Source organism: Oreochromis niloticus, linkage group LG3 (genome assembly GCF_001858045.2).
Source record: "Oreochromis niloticus isolate F11D_XX linkage group LG3, O_niloticus_UMD_NMBU, whole genome shotgun sequence".
In the NCBI taxonomy this organism is placed as follows: domain Eukaryota; kingdom Metazoa; phylum Chordata; class Actinopteri; order Cichliformes; family Cichlidae; genus Oreochromis; species Oreochromis niloticus.
Genome location: NC_031967.2, coordinates 84,492,461 through 84,516,405, shown reverse-complemented (window position 1 = coordinate 84,516,405; position 23,945 = coordinate 84,492,461). Strand labels below are relative to the sequence as shown.

Here is a 23,945-nt window from a genome sequence, read left to right as displayed (position 1 = left end):
CTTACCGTTTGAAGAAATCTCTTCTCAATCTGCTGTCCTCTTCTGCTTGCATCTTTTTTTCCATCTGAGACTGACGTTATTCCATCTTAATTATTTTTCTCCGTGAAAAACACAGCAGCTCATCTCATCCCGGGGCGCCAGCGCCTCGAGCTCCGGATCTCAGCAGAAGTGCCAATAAACGTTGCAGGCTGATCCAGGTATCAGTCTGACACACGTTCTAGTGTGTGACGTCACAGCTGGAACACTTACGCCTCTGCGTAACCATGGTTACACGGGACGCTTTGGAGCTCTGCTCAGCAGCAAAAGATTTCAGGTTAAACTCTAAAACCAAATAAAATCAATATACTGTATATGTGTGTAGTGTAAGCGTTCATTTTCTGGAAGAGGCTGTAAAACAGAGTTAAAAGGTGACCGATGGCAGCCGTACTGAGGTGAGTTGTTGATGATATGTCGAGCACGGCTGTTTTGTGCTCTTATGTACTGTTAGCCTGTTCTGGCTGGCGTTAGTGAAGCTGTTGTCAACTGGATGTCACATTGTTGAACTCTGATGATTAATGAACTCTCGATGTGACGATGTGAGCATGTAATTGTAACCCTGTGTTAATTTAGGCGTTTGATACCATTTAATATCCAGTCCATCTGTCTGGTGTTTTGTTTTTAACATGCCCGGGAATAATTTAAAGTTTTACAATGCCGGTGATTTACGACTCTTTCGCGACAGTCAGCTGGGGAGTAAACTGTGGCGGTTCTCAGAGGTAGCTCATGTGAGCCAGCAGTGACATCTGTACATGTAGTAGCCTTAAAATGCTGATTATTTATTCTCCTGCTAGGTAAGAATTGGTGTTTTATACGTACATTGTTTCTTTCTATATGTTATTGTTTGGTTATATTATGATGCGTGGTTAATGATGCTTATTAGTGTGCTAATCGTGAATAAGCTAGTGTAATGGAATTTCTTTTACTTATGTACTAATCACATTATTTTATTGTATAATGCCTTGGTGCCACTGGATTTTAACATGTCTGACGCTCATACTTAAGACAAATGGTAGGGGGTGTAGTAAGTGTGGAATTACAGGGATTATTTTACATAACCATCATCTTATCATTGCATTAAGTATCATTTCATCAAAGTGTTTATTGAAGCTGCTGGCATTATGGTATAATTTATATTATAGGGGTTATCATAATCAAATATTAACATGTTTATTACAGGTGCAGTATAACTACTTTAAAATGATTGAGTTAAATATATATATATATCATAACTCATATGCTGAGTATATTGGTACAGTAAAAAAGTAGCTGAGCAAAGGCCTGAATGTATTCAACTTCTTGTTGCATTTGAGTTTGCCTAGTTACAGGTGACGGAAGGATGTCCAGCCCATGGTGATCTCAAAGGCCTTAGATCATCACCATATTCTTAAGAGTATGCCACAAGGAGGAACCTCTATGTTGCAGTTAATTCTTAAAATACATGAATGTTCTGTACATGCAAATTATGTGCTTGTAAACGCAAGAAGGGGCGTTACAATACCCTGATGTTATAAAAGCAATTTAGAGTGTATTTTGGGTAGAGATGTACAACTGCTTTGCAGTTTGCACCTCTCCACGCTGCGTGCATTCATTAAAATCAATTGTTTGAACGGCCTTTTCTGGACTATCATTGTTTTACTCTCATCCTCAATTTCGGACCCGTAACATAAGGATGTTGGGGGAAACAGGAACTCCAGAGGACCAGTCTTTTGTCTCTTCAAGGACTCTGGGAGGTAGCAAGGGAGTGTGAACCTTAAGGTGTGAAACAGCTGTACTCCCTTTTGTTCCTGGAGAAGGTATTTAACTGAGAGCCATGCTAGGCTCAGTGAGACTCTGCTGACCTGCCCCGTGGTCATGCAGGCTCTCCATCAAGCTTGTTTGTATGTTCTCTGTGTGTTTGGATTAAAGAATGTTAGCTACCGCTCATCTGCAGGCTTTATTTAAGTGGAAAAACTTCCACAACAGCTAGTAAGCTTGAAAATTAGCAGCCATGTTAAGCGGACTTCGGTGATCAAGTTCGTGTGTGACTGTTTGGAATATGGCTTGCACTACTTTTAAGAAGCAAGCTAAAGGGATGTGTTTTAAAAAGGTGCAAGGACGTAACTCAGTGAGTGAGTGTGTTCAGTAAGTTGTCTTTCATGTTGTGCATTTGAACTAGCAGACTGTACTGTTGTTGTTTAGGGGCTATGAGCTCACATGGGCTGTGTCCCAATCCAGCGACCGCACGTACGGCGCGTAACACAATGTACCGGAAGTGCGGAAGTGCGAGGCTTGTGAAATGGGACGGGCTAGCCGTCGCGCTGCTCAGGTTGCCTAGCAACCATGATACTAACCGCGAGAAACGTTTCATACAGCTCTGTGTGACAGAAATGAAGGAGAAAAATGTTTTGTTGGTCATTCATTTTTGTCATGACATCACTTTGAGTATCTGAGGCTGAGACCACAGGACTGTAAAACATGATAGTTGGACTTCATTTCTGTACAACAGTCATTTTAAGATTAGTTAGTAAATAACAATTAGCTAATGTTGTTCATGAGACTAAAATCATTTAACTTTGGTAATGTAAATATAATATGGCCAATATTATATAGAGAAGGAGGATTTAGTGTTTGTGTTATTACGAGTGCTAAACAAGAAGAGTTCCAGATGGTCCAGTGGACACATGTGTGACTCCTGTGATTAAAGCATCTTTCTTTCAGCTTAACGAGTGAACCGTCAGCTCGTTCAAACACACGTTAAAGTCCGTTTGGCTCGACACCACCAAACAGAGGCAGCAATATAACATAGCTAACATTAACAGTGCAGTGAATCCTGCTTGTGCCGTGATATTCAGGACTGCAAACCGAGCAGCATCACTGACTTTCAGCTTGTTGTGTTTGTGGATATATGACTGACTTTAATTATCCATAAAATCATCACATTCTCTGTAAGATTAAGGTCAACTATATATATATGTATTTAGAAGTAGAGGCTTTAAAACCAAGTTAACGCTGAAAGTACAAACATCACTAATGTCATAAAGCTTTGCCGACATGTGACCAACAGTAATGTTTGAATGTTCTTAAACATTCGCACATAAATAAGTGTGAAAGTTTACTCTTCGGCCGCTCCGCTTCAGCACTCTGCTGTATTTTTCGGCAAAATTATCCACACCCAGCACTGCGCTATGAATTGTGGGATATGTGGGACCACGAAGTGTACACCGGACCACACTTCAAATTTGGGGAAGTCGACAGCGCATTTGAAGTACACTTCGGATTGGGACAGCCGTCGTCATGTCGCTGTGACGTAATAGGTCTCAAAATGCTTACTCAGGAGCGTGCGGTCGCTGGATTGGGACACAGCCAAGGTCTGTAGCTGTGTCAGAGCAAGCTTGTGTGAGCCAGCGGTGATATCTGTACACGTGGTAGGCTTTTAAAATACTCATGTGTCATTCTCCTGCTAGCAGTGGAGGAGACTTTTCTGCTGAGGAAGAGGCCCTGCTGTCCTGCCGTCCTACTGGTGCCATTGAGGGATCAGTGGCTGCTATATATCCTTCTCGACCTCGAGTATTTGGACTGAAGGACTCACAGACACGTTTCATATTTAGCTCTATAAAAGATTTTAAAAAGATTTTAAAAAAAATATTTTCCTGGCCAGCCATTTTCTTATTCACACAGGCTGTATGGAGACCTTTTGGTTGTTGCCACAGACGCTTTCTCTTACTACGGATGGAGGATGTTGCGGTTTTACAACCCATGGACTGAGAAAGGACTCAATAAGTAACCTGTTCACATATTCCAGGGTTAAACACAAGTGAGTCTCAATCTGATATTAAGTGAAGTGTTGGGAACTGATGCCAATATCTCCCTGTTTAAATCCCATTCATATAAGGGACCCTGATTTTATCCTGCTACAAACATATTCACCCAGTGTTGTTTAAGTTTCCTGTAAAGTACTGTGGAATTACAGGGATTATTTTACATAACCATCATCTTATCATTGCATTAATTATCATTTCATCAAAGTGTCTATTGAAGCTGCTGGCATTATGTTATAATTTATATTATAGGGGTTATCATAATCAAATATTAACATGTTTATTACAGGTGCAGTTATAACTACTTTAAAATGATTGAGTTAAATATATATGTATCATAACTCATATGCTGAGTATATGGTTACAGTAAAATAGTAGCTGAGCAAAGGCCTGAATGTATTCAGCTTCTTGTGGTATTTGAGTTTGCTTAGTTACAGGTGACGGAAGGATGTCCAGTCCAGGGTGACCTCAAAGGCCTTAGGTCATCACCATATTCGGAAGAGTATGCCACAAGGAGGAACCTCTATGTTGCATTTAATTCTTAAAATACATGAATGTTCTGTACATGCAAATTATGTGCTTGTAAACGCAAGAAGGGGCGTTACAATACCCTGATGTTATAAAAGCAATCTAGAGTGTATTTTGGGCAGAGATGTACAACTGTTCTGCAGTTTGCACCTCTCCACGCTGCGTGCATTCATTAAAAATCAATTGTTTGATTGACCTCTTCTGGACCATCATTGTTTTACTCTCATCCTCAATTTCGAACCCGTAACATTTGGTGCATTGGCCGAGGTTGAGTAGAGAGAGTTGGAGGTTGAGACTGAGAGGGTCCAAGGTGCTCAAACAGGCAGACACGAGTCAGTGGTCGAAGTGAGTGGACATAAGCCGGCTTATTCAAAGGTAAGGCACTACCTGTTGAATTATTTCCAAACAGTGCTGAATTGGGTCTGACAAAATTGAAAGTCTACTCACTGAAAATTACTGGTAAAGGTCTGTTTTGATTTTGGTGAAAATCTCATGAGAATTGAAGTTGAAGTAATGATAATGTAAGGTTAAGTGACAGTACTGATTAAAGGAAATGCAGTTGGACTGCTAAGGAAAGAGAATTTAAAGTAGTTGGACTACTGAATTTAGGATTATAGGTAATTTGGAAACTGTGTATGGTGATACAGTCATAATTGAATATAAAGCTGGGCTTGGACATCAATAAAGTCGGTTTGGTGGTTTCATAGGATGTCTTTAAAAACATAATTAAATTTCTGTAGAACGGAACTGTGGGAAGTTCTAAGAAAGTGCATTGTTCGGAGGTGATGCTTCCAATTTGTCGGTGACGATCGACATCTTCCTCTGGGAGGGATAGTTCACTTGGCAAGTGTGGAGAACAACGACGCTCCTAAATAGCTACTGATTGGATCAGTTTACCGTTTGGAACGGTTTATGCACTTTGTTTGGGTAATAAAGGTTGGACCTTGGGCGTTGGACGCTTTTAAATTGACTTAGGAACTCTAGCAATTAGACCAGACACAGGTTGGACCTGATACTGGGTCATTGATTATCAAAAACTTGGAGTTTGTCCCTTGGAGGGTTAATTCAAATTTTGTCTAAATTATGTAGGTTGTGCAATTTAAGGCCTTGTAAATATTATTTAATTTATCAGACGTCTCTGTGTTATAATTTCTATGTTTGTATATAGGCTCTGTCTGCCACGGGCACTGCAGCAGGCTGGTTATTTTGAGAGTGTGTCTGTGTCTATGTAAATGAGATGCCTGTGACTTATTTCGAGTGACATTTCCTGTTTACGAATGAGTGGCTAATGACTGACTGCAGAGCCAGGGTCAAGGACGACTTCAATCTGTGTTTTAAGGGAAGAAATGCAGTTTATGTTTATTATATTTGTGTGACTGTTGTTGATTATGATAAGTATTTCATGATAACTGTAGAATATGAGTATGGGGTTTGCTTGACACGTGTCTGTACTAGGTAAAACTGTGTAAGACTGATAGGAAGTTTATAGAGACTGCTACACATTGCTGATGCATGTACTTAAGACGCTGGTTTTGTTTATTACAATATGTAAGTAAAGTTTTATTTCTTGCCAGGACTGTATGACTTTTTGCGGGGTTTTGAGATAGGATACATAAACTGTTGATACTTAAGACCGTTACCTGGGTTCTGAGAACTGAAATTGAATTTGAGATAATTTAATTAATAAAGATGTCTGTAAGCGATGTGTGTTTTGGGGTGTCGAAGTAAGATGTTTTAGGATTTTAGATGGGTTTTGTTTCAGTTTGAGATAATATATACAGTTACATTTTCTGTGTGTGTGTTGTTGAGTGACAACATGCGCAGTTTAAATTGGGCGCTGTTCCTTCCTGTTTTAGTTTCAAAACACAAAGGCTGTTAGATTAAAAATTACTGTGAGTAACGGTTTGACTTTTGACTAGGGAAATATGATGCTTACTTTTGGGTCTATGAAGATATCATAACATTTTGGTGGAGATGCCAGGGTAAAAATAGTGAGCTCAGACAAGGGAGTCTGAGAAAAAACACAGTGAGATGAGTAAGGTGTTTAACTGACTCAGGATTTCAGAGAATCGAGTCAGCGGCGATCTTGAGTTTTAATGGTAAGTTGATTGTAAGAGAAAAATCATTGTTTACCATGTTGAAGTAATTCTGATGATATTACTAGAGGTGTTGTGACACAAGTGAAGAACAAGTTGTAAATGGGGACTCACAATTATGTTGATATGGATAAAGGACAGAAACAGTTTCTGAATTTTGAGGAGAATTTTGAAGCACTGAGGCTGAATTTTCTCTGTGCTTGGTGCCCTGTGTGGACCTATGTTAGAGTTATAAGTCCAAAGGTTATGACCTGGAGGTCATTCATGGTGTTTAAAGAAGAACAGGAATTAGAAAAGATATTTAATGTCATATTTTGTGTAAATTGAGGGGGACTCACCACATATGTGTTCACCTTTTTAATTTAAAGTGACACAGACATTGACACACACATAAAATTGTTAGGGGTGAGTTACTTCCTCTTTTAATTTTAAACTGGAACACATGTGTGCATTGGACTAGAATTTCATTTGGGCTAGTTAAAGATAAAGATGACCTGTGTCAGTCCCAGAGGTGGGAAATTTCTTTTGTTAAAGCAAAAGCGCAAAGTTATGCAGTAGAAATCAGAAAACACTGGAATGCCATAAAATAAAATAGAACAGAATGATGTATACAATAGAATAAAATAAGAATACCAAGATTATATAAAACTCTTTCTCTTTTAAGAGGACAGACGCAGTTACTGAGGGTTGTCTACTTCCCCTTCCTGATTGTAAACAAGCATGTTTGATAGAGATCTGCGCGCTTGATAAAACTCCCTCTAAAACTCCCTGTAAGACTGTTAGGAAAGCGTGTATGGGGTGATTATAAGTGTATGAATGTTGTACTGGATTTTAATGATTCTGTGTGAGTTGTACAAAGTAATATAAGTAATAATAAGTCTGGGTAGGTACAATAGGAGAATGAGTGAAAAAGTGGAAGTCTGAGAGAAAAGGCAGTGTGTGTGAGACGATTAGGAAAGGATTGTGTGAATGAAGTAAAAAAAAAAAAAAACTGACAAATGCAAAATTAGTATACTGAAAAGTGTGTGAGAAGAGGGTGTATTGTTTTTAGACCAAGACTTAGTAAAACTAAAGAGGGTTTGTAGACTGTAAATATGAAAAAACAAGTGTTTGATTAATCTGTAGAAACAGGAAAGAGAAATAGGAAATACTGTGCTGCTGTGTGAGTGATTGATGATGTCAGGGGAGCACCCAGAGAAATAGGCAGACGAGTTAAATTCTAAGAAGATGAAGCGAATGCATGTTTTAAGTAAAGTAATAAAGTAATAAAATTATATTAATTACAGGTTTTAGAAAAGGGACAGACTGAGAGAAATAAATACATGAACTGACAATTACATTAATGAATTGAAAATGCACGTACACTAACTGTTACATGTGAAATTATTGTTGGAAAGTTTAATACACACATGAAATAAAGAAAGCAGTTTACACTCCTTTAATTTCCAGAACCAGTGTGTCCCCTAGACCTGATAACACCCTTGCCCAGTTGGCCCCCGTATAAGGCAGCATGGAAGGCTGGACAGCCCATGACGGGTAAGATCCCACCTCGAAACCCTGGGACAACCTAAGGCAAGGCGCAGTCACGATTGCTTGAACCTAAGTCCCGGAGTGACCTTGGAGTCACTGGAGGAGACGGGACTTCAAGGGTACAGCCGCTGGGCACAGGCGAAGGGGAAATGCCACTAACAATGACCAGTGATGAGCCAGAGAGAGAAAACACACCTTGTCAAAAGGAGTTTGAAACACTGCGAAAGAAACATTTACAAGATCACAAGGATCACAAAGAAACATTGATAAAATTACACATACAAACAGAAAATGCACTAACCTTATAAAGATAAGCTCATGAAGATTAATGCGATTAAAACCTGGCTAAGAATACAAACATATGTAATTAAATAAGGTTGCTAATTTCAGGAGTGTTAAAATGGTGTGGATGTTGAATAAAATACACTTGGATAAAGTAACGTTGAGGAAAAACTCAAAAGAAGTTAGATGACAAGGAAATCAGTTATACGAAAAAGTGATTAAAGTAGTTTAAAAAGAGTGACTTAGCAGTGCTTTTGCACTGAGTGATCAAAACAAGTGATTAGTATAGAAAGAAAATGAAAATAATTGAATAATGGCATGGGCTTTAAAAAGTATTTCTCTTGCCAAGTTAAATTGTTGAGATATGGCTGAGTATGCAAAAAGTTCGAAAGCTCGTGTGAATGTGGACAGAGGAGCTTGCTGTGTGTGTGATTGAGGCCTTAAAGGAGGGGTAGATTGTTCAGAGGTGCAAATTTGATTAAGAGGTTTATAAATTAGTGTTGACACATTGTTATAAGGTGTTAGGCTGAATCTGAGTATGGTAATGTGCTTAATGGGGGTTATGGTTGTGTACGAAACGGTGTAGCTTTTGGCGAGGTTTGTAGTGTGTTGAATGGGTGAAATTTAAGATTGTTGAAGATTTTTGAGGTTGTTGTTTTGTTTTTAAAGGGGGAGTTTTAATAAAGATGGACATGTTTAAGGTGGCCGATTGGTTTTGTAACAGTGCACTTAGAAAGAAAAAACCTGTCAGGTGATTTTGTTTTGTACTTTGATGAGCTAATACTCAGCTCTCTTTTTTCTCTCATTTTGTTCTAAGCAGGCCTGCAAAAGAGTGGATAACAGCGCTGAAAATTCTCGGTGACCTTCTCCAGATTACAATAGGCAGAGGAGAAGGCTAAGTCTCTGTCTAAAAGGAATGCCGCGAGCCAATCCAGTCTAAAAGCAGAAAGAACTATTTTCTTAAAAACAAAGTAAAACAAATAAATGAGTTGATGTTGCTGAGAGTGAAGACTGAATATTTGCGAGATAGTCTCCACTGTCAGCAATACCTGATGGTAATGCGTGTGAGTCAATGTGTGTAAATGGATGGTGACTGGACGGACCAGGCAGACCATAGGTTGGACCGACTGGACACTGACAAAAGACTGGACTAAGGTTGGACACATGACTGATAATTGTTCTGTTTTAACTTTTCTGTTATAACACAGGTTGGATCATAAGTGGAAAACTGAGTATAAAAGGTGATGTTCTGGTTAACACACAGGTTTTGTTTCCAGGTCAAGGATGCAGGCTGTGGATGGAGCCAAGAAAGGATTTGACATGATGATTAATTTGATTTCATTCCTTAAACACAGGTTTGAAGTTATGGAGCATTTATACATAATGTGATAGGACTAAACTTTTCTTTTAATTCCCTAACCTGAGTGAAGGATTTTGAGTTTGTAACACATGAGATGTGTCACAAAAAGGGGGGTGTTAATATATGCGATTAGCTACATGAAATGTGTTCTTTTAGGGTTACTAAGCAAATGTCTACGTGACCTTTACCTAATAACCTTTGTGATGATAAACTTGTTTACCGACTTGCTCTCTTGTAGAACATACAGATTTAGAAAAGGGGAACCTCAGCTCTGAGTTCTGAGAATAACTCTGTTAAGTTGACAGGAAACACGTCGAGACAGCAATATAGGGCAAATGTATTAGAGCTTGTAATTAAATGTGGGACTTGAAAAGAGGAAGCAAATTTGGTACAGGACGTACTTGAGATGATCAGACGAGAGAAGGAGAAGGTCAGGAATAGTTTAAACTAAGATTGAGAAAGTAAATGGGGTAAAAGGGGGTGTAGCTTCAGGGCAGTTCACAGCCTGGCGTAAACGCAAGGTGCTGTCACACAGCTTAAGTTATTTGGTTGATTTATTTTATGACAAAATAATAACAAATGAAGCACAATACAGAATCCAAATCTGAACCAAAGAACAAAATAGTGAAATGTGGATTATTGGGTTTTTCTCTGTATATATGAAGTATTTGTAATGTGTATCTGCTAATGAAGGCTTGTAGAGGCCAGTTTATACTCACAAACGAGTGCTCAGCCAGACTGAAAAACAGGAAGCTTTAGTGCACAAGGCATATTAATAAATATAGACACAAAAAGAGGAACTCCCCATATAAACAACGTTCAAAAATGTGTGAAGTGTAAAGTACCGAAATAACACTATATAAGTCACAGTTGATGATTCTAATGTTAGAGAGCTCTTGCAATTGGCGTCTGAGCTGTGCAGAGGTCTCTCTTAAGACAGGTACTTATGTAGGTTAGCATGAGGTTGAGTTAATTTTATACACAATGCATAACTGTGCTTGTTTAGAGTTGATGTTCCGTCCAAACAGGTTTTAAGCTTCACTGGTGAGAGTGTCCAGGTGATACATGTTGAGGGATGATGAGAACATAGCAGGTGAATTGCACGCACGCTTACAAACACACATGATTTATATATAGGCCAGGCCAAAGGCCTGGACTTGATGTAGCTTTCAACTTTACAGCTCCTAACTTGTAGGAATGGCGGGGAGTGTAATGAATGAATGCAAAACATGCTTACAGACACAATCATGACAGGGGTTTATTTTACAGGGTAAAGGTGGACCACAGGTTGCTTTGTTTCTGCTTAGCAACTCCTGAGGTAAAAGGTGTTAAAGATAAATATGCAATAAGTGAACAGGAAATGTGTGAAGGTGAGCCGGGTGAAATAAAATGTCGTAGATAATGGAAACTTGTTTAACTGGCATTAACAGTAACCTTTGCATGTTATGTATATGCTTGAAGCCAAAGGAGGCATAAATCCAGATAGAAAACTTTGAAGTGTGCTTTTTAGCGGAGATTTAGGCTGACATGGGGATGGTGTGCATTTTACTTGGGTTGTGTTTAATAAGACTAAAAGCGTTGCTCACACACATAAAGAGTATTGAGATTGAATAAAGTTAATATAATGGATAGAGCCCAGAACATGATAATATATAAGTGAAATCAAATGCAATGTTTGATTTCACTTTTATTGGGAAACAATCAGGCTAGAAATGTGAGTAACCTATGTTTAAACTGTGTATTGAACTTTCCAAATACATGAAACTGTGCAACTCTGAGTGGGCCATGCAATCAAGCAACTGTTACATATCTGTATTAAACTAGCCAACATAGACTCACTACAAAATGATGTAGGATGTTGCCCTGCAGCGGGGGCAGAAAATAATTTGCAAATCAGGGATGTTATGTTGATTATAATATGCTTACTTATGTACACACACACACACAGAAGGGAAAAATTTCAAAACAAAACAAAAAATAACTTCGCTTAACCTGTCAAGCACAGGAGCAAAATAAAAATCTTTTTGGGCTCTGTTAAAATTTCTTTAGTAAAAGTGTAAAAGGCCAAACCTAGGAAGTTCGGCAAACAGGAAAGTTCCTTGAGTATCAGGAGTTAATAGTCAGGAAACATTTCTCACATTAACGCCTTATATCTGACAAATCATTGACTGATAGATGCAGATAGACATACAAGTGCACATACATCCAGATGTGCATTTAGACATTAAAAGTGTAGAGGCATGTACACACAGATTGGCAAACCGGTACAGAGTCTAACTGAAGAGCTTAACAAAGCAGACGTGGCAGTAGGGTTTATCATTTTGCCTGATATGATATTGGGAACCAACTTTGAATAATGACAGGAACCTGAGATGAACACAGTAAGTTAGTAAGGTGTAGCAGAGAAAGGTTGTTTGTTTTCTATCCCTTACAGGAGAAGATTTCCACTAGAGAGGGACCCAGAAGAGGAGCGGAGATTACCTAAGCATGAAGTGTTTTTAAGTGGGGGCTGGTGTTTAGTACTGGACCACCTAGAGGACATGAGGTTGTTGTCGGATTTGCTGAGTCAGGGGGCGGCAAGAGAGGGTCAGAGCGAAGGTAGTGGACCTGGGAATGGTGTAGTGACGTCTTTGGAAGACGTCAAAAGGGGGAATTGTGGAATTACAGGGATTATTTTACATAACCATCATCTTATCATTGCATTAATTATCATTTCATCAAAGTGTCTATTGAAGCTGCTGGCATTATGTTATAATTTATATTATAGGGGTTATCATAATCAAATATTAACATGTTTATTACAGGTGCAGTTATAACTACTTTAAAATGATTGAGTTAAATATATATGTATCATAACTCATATGCTGAGTATATGGTTACAGTAAAATAGTAGCTGAGCAAAGGCCTGAATGTATTCAGCTTCTTGTGGTATTTGAGTTTGCTTAGTTACAGGTGACGGAAGGATGTCCAGTCCATGGTGACCTCAAAGGCCTTAGGTCATCACCATATTCGGAAGAGTATGCCACAAGGAGGAACCTCTATGTTGCATTTAATTCTTAAAATACATGAATGTTCTGTACATGCAAATTATGTGCTTGTAAACGCAAGAAGGGGCGTTACAATACCCTGATGTTATAAAAGCAATCTAGAGTGTATTTTGGGCAGAGATGTACAACTGTTCTGCAGTTTGCACCTCTCCACGCTGCGTGCATTCATTAAAAATCAATTGTTTGATTGACCTCTTCTGGACCATCATTGTTTTACTCTCATCCTCAATTTCGAACCCGTAACACTACACATGTAAAGCGGATGTGAGAGAGGCTGTGATGAAGTCCTGGAGTTTTTAAGGATGGACGTGCTCCAGTCCAGAATATGTATATGTTGGACACAGGTGGTAAAGTGCTGTCACACCCTGAATAAACTGTGCTCTGTTCTTTGGTAAGCGACATATTTGTTACATAATCATATGGTTTATCAGAGGGGAAGTGCCAGTTTTAGAATACTAGAGTCCAAGGTTAGGTGCAATAATATTCAACCGTATTATTAGCTTATAACTAGGTCTTGTCAGTTAGCCAGTGTTGTGTCAAAAAGTCATGTCTGCCATAAACTAATTCGCGGTATTTGTCAAACACCAGTTGATCATATTTAAACTGCTGTAGACAACTTTTTGGTCTATAATATGTGAAACATGTCAAATGTATCCCTCATGAGTGATATTGAGTCATCTTGTGCCACAAACAACATTCCTGTCACAGGGTAGAAGCTGCAACCATGTTTTGGCAGTGATTTTTACTTCTTATTCATTCATTTGACATTACTATTTAAAAAAAGTCATTTTAATCTGGCCAAGAGGACAGCAGAAATTGCAACTAATATAATAATAGTTCTCTAAACATATTTTAAGTGTCCCAAAAGGACTGGGTTGGTTTTAATGTAGTTACAATAACAGAGAGTTATAAATATACTTGAAGAAATAGGTAATTATTAAATGTGTTATATACCCTTTTGTAAATCATGCTCACTAAAGTCTGTTTACCAATATAAGTAAAGACATTGGAAATCAGTTTTTGTCAGACGATGACTTTTCGGCACAACACTGGAGGTGAAGCAGGTATGATCCTTCATATCTGGAGTCTGAAGGTGCAGACACAAATTCAGATATCCCTGGGATGTTTAAGAGTTTACAATTTCTCTGGTTCATTTGGCTGAAATGAAAGAAGCAGTGGATGCCCTCCTCCTCTGGCACAATGATAACTCAGAAAAGCTCCTTGGAGTAAGGAGATCAGGTTCAGAAGTGGTTCTTTCCAAGAATGTATATCTGTATTTATAAATGACATCCTAAGGATGAGTAATGCTTAAAGAATGAAGAATTAAGCAGTGACCAGTGACACGTTTAACAATGTGTCATTGTTATCTGCTATTCTATTTTTGTCTATGAGTACAAGATCCTTTTTTCTATCAAGTAACCTAAAAATGACTGACTGCACCTTTAAACTGAAATAAACCAAGATAAGCCAGCAGTCCACAGGAAATAATTTGCACTATGTCACTAAAGTTATTGTCACTGCAAATGTAAAAGTAAACATAAATGAACCACAGAGGAAGTGACATGACTTTGAAGACAGATGTGATCAGGTGGAAAGTGCAGAAAGCTGACTGATGTCCATCTGTGGCTGCATTAAATGTTGGCCTGTCCTGTATCAGGCATTCAGGATTTTCTTTGATGAACATTTAGCTCTTATGGCATGAACTTGCTCAGTGCATTATTATTGGCTTTTCTACAGTCTGATATTTGTTTACTAATTGATTGATACAGTGCATTAAATAAGTGCATAAATAAGATGTTAAAAACCTCATCATCATATCAAACAGGATCGATTTGGGGGGAGTTTGTTTTAAATAGTTTGTGTTGTTGTTGTGTCACTGTGCACAGAGAAAAACTCACCTGATGTAGTGGTAAGGCGTTATTCACCACTAGATGGAGACAACCTGGCACAGGTATTTTCTCTACACACTAAATTTCACACTGAAAAGCCTTGGTGGGAATTTTTGTTTACATAGAAAGCAAAAGAAAAAATGTCTTGAGGTCTTTGCAGTGTTTTGTGCTTTTCAGATACTATTAAATTCCGCTCTTTTGAATTTCTTTGGCGACAGAGAAAGACTGGACTCAGAGTGGTCAAGCTCAAAAAATGATCTTTATTTTTACATTTGTGGAAATGGAGACCCGCCACACGAACACACAAGCTCAGGTCTGAATTCTTTGCCAGCTAAATCCGTATATATATTTCTGCACTGCGTCACACCGACACACAGTTTACTTAGCTTTTTGTCTGGTTTCCTGTATTTTATTAATACGCCTGTGCAGCTCTGCACTAAAACTTGCTGTTCTCTGCAGCAGCATGCAGTTTCCTGTCAGTACTCTGTGACATTGTGCTCAAACTGGCGTTCTCCCAGTCTGGCCTCTATAAAACAAAATAAACAGAAAATAAGCATTAAGAATATATATTTATTTCGTAACAATACACATTGAAACTTCACACAGACAAACACACACACAAAACAACAAAATATGTCAAATTACATGCACGTCTCATTTGTTTTTTGAGAATTTCACCACTTTTACTTTTCATGGAAAATAACTTGTGTTATTCATGACATGATATCATTTAAAATAACTTTGTCAGTGAGTGGCTGCCACATAAGTATAAATCTAAATCACACATGTGGGTAGGGCTGCATAGTCAGTAAAAGTCACCAAGACTCTGCCGAGCTCCAAACCTCCTCTGTCACAGACAGAAGCATCAAAAATGTGCGCTGGGAGCTTCATGGCATGGATTTCTACAGCCAAGCAAATCTATATGTATGTGGCCAAGAACCTTAGTCCATGTAGGGTATCTTAGCATGGTTTACTTGTGTCAGTTAGGTCAGCTAGTGGGAGGGCAGAGAGGGCAGCCTTTACAGTATTTTATTGTAGAGTGACAGGAAGCTTCTATGAGCTTCTAATCAGGCAGAAGTATTGACAGAAAACATATCAAAGGAAATACATTGATGAAAATCAAAGAAGAGAAATATTTATGTGATGTTCCATTTTCCTGAGAGCTGATTGGCTGTGATGACTCCTTCAAGTACTACATGCTAGTTTGTCCTGCTGATTAAGTCTGCTGTCTGTTCTCAGGCCTCCTCCTGTTTCACTGGCATATATCCATCACCAGAGGGCTCCACTGACCTGCCTGCTGACATCAGAGCACACCCCTGTGTCATGTGACCTGGCAAAGCTGGACTCAGACCTGTCCCAGCCAAGTTCAAAGGCAGCTGTGGTAGAGAGAGCAGGGAGTATAGTAGAGCACTGGAAGGATGAGGTGGAAACAGGAAGTGTGTAGATTCAGTGGACGTGGCATCCTCCATCTGTCTCCATGCTCTCTTTACTGGCCTTCTAAAATCACTTCTAAAAACATCTGCTGTAGCTGTGATTTTTGTTTAAATGTTTAGGATTTAGAATTCAACTTTACTGTCATACATGTCTAAATACAGGGTTACAAAATACAGTTTGCATCTAATCAGTAAGTGCAATAAGAGCAGATTATATACAGTAAGTTGAGTAGAGAGCAACTAAGATGTACTGGTCCATACAGATAAGGGTAGTATAAGTGGTGAAATAGTCATGAACAGAGAGACCAAACATACAGCTGAACTACAGACAAATGTATAGCATACAGATGTTTTATATTGCTGTACAGACAGGCAGATTTACAGGTGTACTATGAACAAATATACAGATGTGCTACATATATACAGATGTATCAGTGTGAGTTAAACAGATCTACAGAGTGCTATGAATATATCTACAGCAGTGGAAGCGTAGCTGTCTGAACAGACTGTAATAGTGAACAGTGTAGGCACTATAACAGAGACTATACTATGTCAGTGTCCTAAAACTATAGCAGTAACCAATGTGAGCATGTGGTGAATGTTGAGAATGATCATGGTCACTGGGAGGAGGAGTGTAGAAGGGTTCAGTGAGTGTGGATGGAAAGGTTCAGCGGGGGACTGAGTTCAGTAGGGTAACAGCTGTGAGGAAGAAGCTGCTCCTAAACCTGCTGGTTTTAGTCTGAAGGCTCCTGTAGCGCCTCCTGGAGGGGAGGAGCTGGAAGAGTTTCTTGGCAGGATGAGAGGAGTCCCTGAGAATGATGCGTGCTTGGCATAGACATCTCTTCTTGTGGACATCCTCAATGGCAGGAAGTGGAGTCCCTGTGATGCGTTGGGCAGTTTTCACCACCCGCTGCAGTGCCTTGCGGTCAGCAACAGAGCAGTTCCCACACCAGACTGTGACACAGTTGTTCAGGATGCTCTCTATCGTACAGTGGTGGAAGTTACCCAGTATGTCAGCAGACAGGTGGTTCTTCTTCAGTGTCCTCAAGAAAGAGAGGCACTGATGGGCCTTCTTGACCAGGCTGGAGGTGTCAGTTGACCAGGACATATTCTCAGAGATGTGGGTCCCCAAGAACTTGAAGCTGGAGACCCGTTCAACAGCTGTGCCATTTATGCAGATGGGGACATGGGTGTCTGTCTCCTCTCTCCTGAAGTCCACAGTGAGCTCTTTGGTTTTGCTGGTATTCAGGAGCAGGTTATTGTGAGCACCACACAGCTAGGTGCTTTACCTCTTCCCTGTAGCAGACTCATCGTTGTCACTGATGAGACAGTCAGCGCGGTGTCATCTGCAGACTGGATGATGGAGTTGGATCCGTACCCAGGTCTGCAGTCATAGAGGAACGGGCTCAGCACACAGCCCTGTGGAGTGCCAGTGTTGAGTGTGATGGTGGTAGAGCAGTTATGGCCTGACCTAACATGCTGAGGTCTGTTAGTCAGAAAGTCCACGATCCAGGTACAGATGGAGTTGTTGAGTCTAAGATCCACAAGTTTGGTGACCAGCTTGGAGGGAAGAACTTTACCTATGCTGATCTGAAGTCAACAAACAGCATTCTTACATAAGTATTGCATAAATATCTGAGTACACGTTGCAAGAAACTGCATTCCCAGAACACATCCAGTGTGTGCTGGAAAATTTGCAGCGATTCTACAAAAATGTTCCACGTGGTTGTTTTTATTTTCTTCCTACTGGTGATGATCCAGTGGAGCTCCAGTCACTCCAGGCTGGTGGTGCCACAAAACAGACTGCAAAAACACCTGTGCGTCCATGACTGATCCTGCTGCTTCACTTCTTTATGAATTGATCTTTTCATGACTGTTCACTTTGGACAAGCAGGAAACAGCTGACTTGTGGCTTTGCAGGAGGATTCCCTTTAACAACAAGAGCGTGCACACAGTTTGCTTTAGGCCACCATGAAGAGCTCACATTGTAAATCACAAAGAGCCAGTATATGATACTGCAGCTTCCACGCACTGAGACAGGATGGCTCGTAGGAGGTGATTACACTCTGCTTCATTTGGTTCCAGTTCAGATTACGGGACAACACATGGAAGGACGGAAACTGGAAACAAATGTTAGAAAAATATTTACTGTTAGAAAACATTCAGTGAAAACAATATCGATTTTTCTGTTTGGCTTCAAATCTGAGTCTCCAAAAGCCAGTCAGACAGTAGAGTTGGTATAAACAGAGAGAGGAGATGAAGCTTCTTTTAGACAGAGGAAGGAAAATATTTAGATTCACTTAAAAGGATAATTCTCTATTTTTAGCACTTTCCACTTTCATGCCATTAAGCTCTAATTAGCTTCAATTTCACTTAAGATACATGAACACAGAAAAGTAAGAGTGTCATTCTGGCAAAAGATAAAATTTCTCATTGTTAAAGGTCCCTGCTCACTGACCCCTCTGTCTCTTAACTGCTGTATATGTGCTGGACTATTTGGACTACATTGCATTGTACAGTTAGACTATGATTGTATCTGTGGGGCTTAGAGACAATGACATTTGTTCACACACTCACAGTGGATTCATTTTCAAAGATCAGGGAGCTTTAGGGCTGGTCTGGAGACATTAACTGGCTCTAGGTGACAGAAAGTGCTGCAAGGACTGAGAAAAAACAGTGTTAATTTGGTGCACATTATGACAGCTGGGATTTATGTGTTGTGTATATTATGTGTTGAGGTTTTCTCTTTGTGACTGAGGTCCTTACTGGCGGTGAGATTTGTGTTGAGCGTGCAGTGCAGAGTGATCAGATGTGCTGTTCCACAAACGGGATGTTTTTATTATAGTCACTGTAGCGAGTGAGATCTGTGAGAAATAAACCAGGAGAGATGGAAGGAAAAGATCAAACAACAGATTTTAAGTCCATGATACAATCAAAATGAAGAGAAAAGGCTAACTGTGTGGAAGGCTGAGACACTCGTCACTCTGCAGACGAGCAGCAGAGACAGTTCAACAGGCCACAGAGTATTTTCCCAGAAGTCTCGGGGATCATCGAGATGTTTTCTGGCAAAACAGAGACCAGCCTTTGTTCCTCTTGCTCAGCAGGGTTTCCATCTTACAGTGTGATTTAGCAGGTGGGGAAACCCTAAAATCAGCTGCAGTGGCTCTTTGTAGAAACTGAAATCAACAAGATGTAAGCAGGTGTTTCATGAGCTGGCTGATTTCCACCCTCTACACTGACAGTTCACTGTTTACACCGTCTTTTTTCTACATGTAAGCATCACCAGCTGAAATTCGTATTCATCTCTGTTACACTTGATGTAACAGACCACGAGCACCACAGCCATTGTCACACAGTTCTTTACTGTAAACTAACCTGATTATCCTGCACTAACCTGCAGAGGACTTTCATGTGCTCTTTAAATAACACAGTTAGTTTGCTTTGCAGCGTGTTTTACAGTATGAGAACGTGAAGACTTCCATGTAAGCTTTCAGTTTATATCAAATGCCACTGAGCAGTCCTTACCTTTAAATATAAGCTCTCCTCTTCCTGTCCTGTATTCTTTCTCCATCTCTGCGTGAAGTTATCTCAGACTCTTTTCCCTGTGTGTCCCTGTGAAATACAGCAACTGGACCTTTAGCTGCAACACACTGTGAGACAAACTGCACAAAAACAGTTTGTGTGTTTGCTGATGTTTGTTGAGCTGATAGAAACGTTGCATTTGAAATGACCTGCCACAACATGTTACTCCCTTTATACCGGATCGTCTTCTGTAGGGCTCGTTAGATGCTGAAGTACTGCAGCCACAGCTTATGGGCACCTGCAGTCGTTGCAGAGCTGTGCCAAAAAACCAAAACCACACAGCGGCCCACTTGGACCCTTTACTGTGGCACACGTCATCTATGTGTGCCATAGTAAAGTTCTGTGACATCCCCTGGTGATTATTTCAAAGAGGACAGTACGCTCAGAGTGACAAAAACAATGACCCCCTGCAAATGTGTTAAACCAAAAGTAACAACAAAATGTCAGGAGTCCAAAGTACAGTTATTTGTTTCAGAATGTAATGAGGAACAGTAAAAAGTACTCCAGTAAAGCACAGATACCTGAAAATTCTACTTTAGTTCAGTAGAGTACAAAGTATTTGTACTTTGTTACTTATCCCTTGTGATGAACCTTAACTGAGGCGAGTGGGTCGTGCAGCTCTTTCTTGTTCTGTTTTGGACCTTTTGGATGCGTCGTGGCTGGATGCCCGGCCGCTCCGAGGAACGTTTCCATCTGTGGATAATGGCTCTCACTGTGGTTTGGTGGAGTCCCGTAGCTTTATAACCCTGTCCACACTGATCTCAATTCATTTGTTGCTGAATTTCTTAGGATGCTGGCATGAAGTCTGGCTTTGGAGGAGCTTCTGGTCTGTGACACACAAACAGTTCATTTATCTTAATAATAAACATTTTCATTTACAAAGTGCATTCTGTGTTTACTTGTGTTGTTGTGTAATATGTAGATGTGATGGTCTGAAACATTTAAGTGTGACACTTTTTCACACTATGGTATTTTATTTTTGATATATTTTTGGAGCGATCATGATCGGCCACCTAGACCAAAAATGCCAGGGCTGCTTTCTGTCAGTGTGACATATTTAACTGTTTTTCTACATGATAATGAAAAAGCTGCTGTGACAGAAATCTGTTGGCACGGCCAACTTAAATCGTAAGAAATAAAGGTGTACAAATATAGAAAAAAGCCCTGACAGCTCATTGCCCAGACTGCAGTTTTTTCCTTCTGATTTTTAAACTGTAGTCGTGAAAAATCCAGAAATTTCTGTAGCAAAAAGTGAAAAACAAACTTTTCTGTTATTTAACTGTTATTTGCTTGACAACTTTGCGTAGCATGAATGGAAATAAAGGAGGTTTTTATTACTAGGAGAAGCTGTAACACTTATAAAAACACAGTTAAAAGACCAAATTCATGCTTGTGCTGGTTTGTGGTGAGCAGCAGATCCAACAAGTTAAGAATTATTAACGACTTCAAGCGTTCAGGCCGCTGAGACTCATTTAGACACTCAGTGAGCCATGGCTCTGTGGTACGTGCACACATCTCTGCCACTCAAAGACACTTTGTATAACTTTGTGCCATTTTCAAATGTACATCATCTTTTTCAAGAAAGCAACATTTTATTCACTGTTTTCATAAAACCATTATTTTTATGCGTTAACTACTACCAGGGAGAACACATGAGGTCTAAGGCTGGACAAGTTTGGAACAAAGGAAAATGAAATCAGGTTTATCCCTTTGATCAGTTCTGCACTCAGCTTTGCAGTCCATCATTGAAATGCTGCTCATTTGACATTTTTGCTTCGTCACTTTTTCCCAACACACCAGCTTTTAAACCCCCGTCTCTCTGCGTGCCTGGCCTGCATGATATGGTCCCTGTCTTTGCATGTGATTGGCTGCATGCTGTGCAGTCAAAACCAGAGTCAGAAAGCCAACCAGACAATAAAGTTGGTATAAACAGAGAGCAGCCATAAAGAGAGGAGCTGAAGCTGAGTGCAATACCTGGTTTGGTATCAAAACCAGCATGAGACTAGACTCAGAGATTAGACTCAGCATGAGACTAAAAAGGTGCAGCTTGAACTGTCAGGTAAAATACTCTGTATGGAATGAGAATGGATGTAGGAAGAATGTAGGAATGATTAATGGAATAATGAGCAAATGAATAGATTCACTTGAAAGGATAATTTTCAGATCATTGCCATTAATAAGAAGCTGTACATAGTAGTTCGCCCTGTGCACTCTTTAATCTTTAAAATGAGTCAAGAGAAAATTATATATGGTGGTTTTGCACGTCTCCTCTGTGTGTGCGTTTTAAGCAGGTTTAATGTTTTATCTGTTATATCAGGTGTGTATTTATACAAAATGAAATTATTTCAAACAGCTGATCCAATATTTAATGTTGCTTTATCCTGACACTATGGAGTCTTACTGTTTTTAATTGTGGAGTGGAAGGTCTGCTAGTTTTTTACACTGTTATTGATAGTGTCAGCTTTGACTGAAGGACGTCTTCTTTTGCGCATGCGGGCCGCTTTGAGCGTTCACACTAGAGCGCGTTTGCTGTCACATTTTATTTGTAGTGTGAACAAGCAGACAAAAAAATCGGATTTGATCAAAAAATCGGAATTGAGCATCAAGACCTGCAGTGTGAACGCAGCCTAATTTCAGCTAAAGCACAGACAACGCGCTCTGTTTAGACCCAGAGCAACAATATTGTTTGACTGATGGCCTTAAAATAAAGACTTCGGACTTTATGTTTCCCAATTTTTGCTTTAAGTTAATTTGTTATTTACATAATAATGTAAATAACCTAATAATCATCCTTATTGCTGTTTTAGAGGAGCGCTGCTTCAAAAGAGAAAGTGTCCCAGATCAGATTTGAAAATATTGGATTTGTGCCGTTCACACTGTCATACCAAGATCAGATAGATGGGTCACATATGGTCAAAAAAATTGGATTTGATGCCTGCAGTGTGAACGCAGCCTGAAAGGTAGCAGCAAACTACTGTGAAAGCTGAGCTGACACGAGCTTTCACAGTAGCTTTTCTAACTTACTAGTTAGTAAGTCTGTAGTTCCTGTCTTGTTTAAACCATTGTGTTAGTAATTCCAGCTTTGTGTCCGAGTCCTGCACTTTTGGTCTTCACTCTGACGGCCACACACAGGTTATTAAGACAGTCACATTACTGTGGACCTTTGACCTCTTCCTTAAGGTCAAATAAGGGCAAACTTTCATAAAATGCTTTTTCATATTTAAACTATGCTTAAAATTCTACTGCCTTTGTTTGCATTTTCATTAGGAAATAATAATACAGATTCTAAATATGACATTGGCCACAAAATGTGTTATTTCTTCAAAGAAAGTATTGTAAAGCCAAAGAATACATCAGAAATATAAGAGTATTCTGGTGAAAGTAAAGAGAATTAGCTGCCTCGGCAGAGAGTTGCTCTGAGTGCTTCTTTCTTTAGACAATAATTCTGATGGCAAAAAAAAGACTGTTTTAGCCTGAATGAAGGTTTGCTTCTTGTTATTTGAGTCTGTTGTTCTGAATTTGGCTCTGCTGACTAATACAAATTAATCTTAAAATGCATTTAGATAATCTCTTCATGTTTTTGATTGCACATATAGATGAATTTATACCAAAATTAATTAAATAGCTAAAGTGTTACGTTCTGTTTGGTTGAAGTATTTTAAATTAATGTTAAGTTAAACGCTGTAATGTCACTTAATGTCAAAAAAATCAAACATTTAAACATTATTTAAACATAAACATAATTGTTTTTTCCACTTCAGTAAAATCTGAATGTTGACTTCACTGGAACAAACAGGTTTTATCTGCTCATGCTGGCTGTTTGCAGTTAAAGGGGAGAACAGAGTCCCATCACTGATGACTGATCACTTTCTGCTCATAGTTTTAAGTTTAGTATGATTTTATTAGCTATAAAACTGTCCCAGTTTCATTGAGAGCTGAGGATGAACCAACACATTACCGTCTGTGTGCTTAACTGGTGACAGATTAAAGATAAGAGATCTGTGTGTGTTGATGTGTTAACTTTAAAAATCTGCCGTCTGACTGCTCAGACTGAGTCAGAGTAAAGTTCACATGCTGACGTGTGGAGACATGAAACCTTGTTGTAGCTGCAGGTGTGAACACACTGATCCCAGATCAGCTCTGCTGTATTTGAAACATGAACATTTCTGCTGCAAAGCTTCAAATGTTCAGCATGTTTCTCTGTTTCCAGTCTATAGATCCAGTCACACTTTCTACCTTCACCTGTGCAGTAAAGACTGAGAGCAGAGCTGAAACCATCCAATCAGAGAGCAGCATCAACACCTGAGCTTCATTCAGACTCTGTTATTGAAGATGTTGTTGGTACAAAGTTCATCTGCTGCT

The 23,945-nt window shown here is 39.4% G+C and overlaps 1 protein-coding gene and 1 long non-coding RNA gene across 3 annotated transcripts in view; one reads left to right on the top strand and one right to left on the bottom strand.

Moving 5' to 3' along the window:
- LOC112846386 (NLR family CARD domain-containing protein 3-like) overlaps positions 1 to 23,945 on the bottom strand; it is a gene marked incomplete at its 3' end in the record, with an annotated part of 86,019 nt that overhangs the window by 37,915 nt on the left and 24,159 nt on the right. The gene's annotated exons all lie outside the window — the stretch shown is intronic.
- LOC106097267 (uncharacterized) lies at positions 14,549 to 16,439 on the top strand. Of its 2 annotated transcripts, XR_002060255.2 has the most exons (3): positions 14,549 to 14,630; positions 14,787 to 14,881; positions 15,808 to 16,439. It is a non-coding gene; the product is annotated as an uncharacterized LOC106097267 (long non-coding RNA). The 2 variants fall into 2 exon arrangements; XR_003219345.1 differs by lacking the exon at positions 14,549 to 14,630 and having other exon boundaries at positions 14,642 to 14,881.